Raw genomic sequence first — 4,374 nt, 5'->3', positions numbered from 1 at the left:
TGATCCTTGTAGCTGAAAACCAGACTTTGTGTGTGGAAGTGGAAAGATAGAGAAAAAAATTATTATTATTATTATTTTTTAGCTGAGCCATCCTGCTACCTGTTGGCAGCTCAGCGGCTGCTCAGCTCAGGCTGGACTCGAACCGCTGTTGCTCAGAGCTCAAACTCTTGAGCGAGCCCCTTAACCAACTGAGCCACTCGGCCAGCCCAGGATCCGTCGCTTTTCTCCCCCGTGGGCATCTCTGTCCCATGTTGCAGCTTTCAGGAAGGCAAAGACAAATTGGGTGTTTTCCTTTCGCATGATGTTGTGCCAGGTGGTCTTGATTTAGAGGCACGTTTCTGCCCCCAATCTCTTTCTTCATCTCCCCTTTAAATTGTTCTTGTTTCTGAGAAATGGGGAAAGTAGGCATCGGGCAGTGTTGCCAAGCAGGTGGACCAGCGCCATCAGGCCTCGGGGGCTTGTTGAAAAACTGCTGATCCCATATTACTCAACTGTAAACAGGAACGAACTGCTGACACTCGCTGCGACATGGATGAGCCCTGAAAACATGATGCTGAGTGACAGAAGCCAGACACAAAGGGCCACTTATGATATGACTCCATTCATATAGAATGTCCAGAAGAGGCAAATCCACAACAATAAAAAGTAGATTAATGGTTACTACAGTCTGAGGAGAGTGACTGTTAATGGGGACAGGGTTTATTTTGGGGGGTGTTGGAATGTTCTAGAATTAGATAGTGATGGTGGTAGCACAACTCTGTGACTACACTAAAAAAAACCCACTTGAAGTGGGGGAATTTCAAGGCAATATAAATTAGATGTCAAGAAAACTGTTAATAATTTGGAGGGTCCAGTGCAAAATAAAAGTGGAGGACCCCTTGTTCGAGAATCATTAAGAATGTCAAGACCATGACAACAGAGCACTAGAACAAGTGTGACACCGCACGGGGACACAGACTCATGAAGCCAGCCCTGCAGCCCGGACCAAAGCTTGGGACGCTCTCCCCAAAAGAAGGAAGTAGGGAGGTTGGTTAGCAGATAAGCCTTTTCATCTGAGAGGCTGTAGGTCAATTTGCTGGAAGTATGAGAGGATAAATGAAAAGCTTCAAAAGGTTTCCTCTCCCAGCAAGAGTCAGGAGGTGGTTTTAGTCAGAACCGTGGTGTAGTCCCCCAGCCAGCGACTGAGTCATCTCCAGAACTGTGGACTTCCGGTGAGAAAAGGAGAAAGCGTGTGTCTGCCACCACGTCCCAGGAGGTCCTGGGTCGGCCCATCGGCTGAACAACATGACTCCTCTGATTGATCCAAGCAGAACAGAGTTTATGAAAGGATGCATGGGACCCCGACCCCGAGCAGGGGGTTGGCAGCCACTAACGGCTCAGCCCCTGTGGCCCCAGAGATGGAGCAATTGCCACCTCTCCCTGCAACTACTAACTTTCCACCATCCCTGCTACTTCATGTCACCAGCCCCTAGTCCACAGTCTGACTGTATTGTCATGGTCACATATTGTGACACAATAAAAAGTATGGATTTGGTCTCAGCCTCCAGTGCCTCACCCAGAGGTCTTAAAACCCTAGGAATTTCCTGAGTGATGGGGGAGCATCTTTGGCTCTAATGAGGTGACTCCTGGTGGGCTCCCCAATATCTCCAGGATGGGGGTGGTTACCAGAAAGACCAAGTCATGGTTAGGAGCTTGGAACTTGCAGCCCCACCCTCCCTGCCTCTTCTCCTCTGTGCATCCACATGCCAGGAGGCTGGCGTACCCCAACTCCATGGGGACAGAAGCTCCTGCCCTCGGGACCGTTCCGGGCCTCCCCCTTTATGCCTCTTCCTCTGGCTGTGCCGCTGTATCCTTTGTCACATTCTTTATAATAAGCCAGAAACATAAGTAAATGGCTCTCTGAGTTCTGTGAGCCGTTCTAGCCAATTATTGATCCTGAGGGGGGTTGTGGGAACCCCAACTTTGTAGCCACGTTGGACAGAAGTGTGGGTAACCTGGGGACCCACCCTTGTGGTTGGCGTCTGAAGCGGATGGGGGGCAGTCCCGTGGGGCCTGCACTAACCCTGGGCAGCCAGGGTCACAACTGAGTTGACTTGTGGGACAACCAGGTGGCGTCCACAGAGAACCGGAGACTTGCTTAGAGTGGAAACCCCAAGCATTTTGTGTGGAGGTGTCCTGAGGGGAGAAACGGTTTTTTCACATGCCCACACCCTCGCTACAAAGAAGGCAAAAAACCTGTTACCTTTCAGCTTCAGTAGCAGGAGGCAGGCTCTGCTTTCCACCAAACCTAAGTCACAAACTGTCAACACTTCATCCTCAGACAGAGAGGGCATGTGCCAAGGGTTTCAGCTTAGGCATCGAGCAGCAAGCAACTGGCTCAAGGGACAATACAAGAAACTGACATCTCTCATCTGTCTCTCCGTCATTGTTGAAGAAATGAATGTTGGACTAAAACGCTCAGGTAGATAAGTTTTCAACTGGCTAACATCCTACAGTCGATAAAACTATCACTTCTGGGGTTATCGTCTCGACTCGATAGAAATCATTTGCATCATCAGTTTCTACAAGTCCACAGGCTCTCGGACTGATCCGTAATAAATCATGCCAAATAAAGTCCAATTCCGAGACTGGTGCTGTCCATTAGAACTTTCTGCGGTGATGCAATTGCTCCATCTCTGTGCAGTCCATGATAGGAGCCAACCCTGTGGCTATTGAGCACTTGAAATGTAGCTAGTGTGACAGAGGAACTGGAGTTTTAAAAAACATTTTATTTTGAAATCAATTTAGGTACACAGAAACATTACAGAGAGTGCAGAGTTCTCACATACCTAGCTTCTCCTAAATACGAATATCTTACCTAACTGTGGTTGAGCAAAGCTAAGAAATTAACACCAGTAAAGTTTGTTCACTAATGTTCCCTGTCAGGGTTCCCTCCAAGATTGCATGCAACCCTAGTGTCCCCTCGGTCTCCAGTCTGTGACAGCTTGTCAGTCCTTCCGTTGGTTTTCCTGAGCTGCACACTTTTGAAGAGTGCCAGTCAGGGATTTTGTAGAATGTCCCTCGATTGGGGTTGGTCTGATGTTTCTTTGTGAGGAGGCCAATCTTGTGGACTTGGGGGAGACCCCTTCCATTCTGGGTCCCTCATACCCACTGACCGGTGGTGACTGCCTTGCTACCTCGCTCAGAGTGGTGTCAGCCGTGTGTCTGCCCCACCCAGTCGCTGTCTTTCCTTCTGTCCCTGCTTTAGAGGCAGGTCACCACGTCCTGCTATGGTCAATGGCTGGGGAGCCCCGCTCCACCTCCTGGAGGAGGAATAACCAAGAATTTGTGGGTGTGAGTTAAACGTCTGGGGGAGGTGCTGCGAGGCTGTGCAAACTCCTGTTTCTGCTACAAGCTGTGCCAACGCATTGACCATTCCTGCACAGACGCTGCGGGGCCATTAGCGCTGTGGTGCTCTAATGGCGATTTTTTATTTCCCTCCTCTTCCTATGTTGTTTAATTCGAATTGTGTAAGGAACACTCCTCCCTTTCTCCTCCATCTATTTATTTATATCACTACAGACCAATGGATATTTATTTTATTCTTTGGAAAGACATATGATTATCTTTTTGCCTTATTTCCCAATTTTGGATAATTTTTCTAGTAATAGTAAAGGTGTTTTGATATTGGACAGTCAAAAAGAATGATAGCTATCCACCACGGGGTATTTTGGGAAGGATTGACCAAAACATTGTCTTTGATGGCTAGCATATTTGAGGGCTTGAAAACCTGGTGTTGGACTTACAAGTAGAAATCCTTACAAGAGTGAGAATGAGAAGAAGTCCAAGGCTAAACTGCCCATCTCAGAGTCTTAACCTCATCCCCCCTCCCCTTGTATGAGATCTCGGGGAAATCATACTATCTCCTTGGGCCTCAGTTTCCCCTCAAATAAGATATAGATGAATGTGCTGGTCGACTCAAGGTCAGAATTGCTCAGGCTTGAGCATGTGTGTGAATCCCCTGGAGGTTTCATGAAAGCACAGGTTGCTGGCTGCACCCCCAAACTACTTGGTTCAGTAGGTCTGGGGGAAGGCCCAATGGTTTGCATTTCTAACACGCAGTCAGGTGACGCAGCTGCTGCTCGTCCAGAGAACACACTTTGAGAACCGCTAGTCCAGATGATCTCCAAGAACCTCCGACAGCTGTGGACGTCACATTCATTCGAATGACCAACTCTTGGCCCTGGCTATGAAGAAGTCCCTGATGAAATGAAGGAACAGGCCTTCGCAGGAGCAGGGACACTGGAAACCCCATGGGAAACCATGCACTAGACCCTTGAATGCTTGTTCTGTGCCAACCATGGCATTAAGTGCCCCGAAGACCCAGTCACTGCC

This window comes from Hipposideros armiger, unplaced genomic scaffold (assembly GCF_001890085.2).
Source record: "Hipposideros armiger isolate ML-2016 unplaced genomic scaffold, ASM189008v1 scaffold_128, whole genome shotgun sequence".
Lineage (NCBI taxonomy): Eukaryota > Metazoa > Chordata > Mammalia > Chiroptera > Hipposideridae > Hipposideros > Hipposideros armiger.
The sequence above is the reverse complement of the archived record's forward strand: the minus strand, read 5'-3'. Positions refer to the sequence as shown.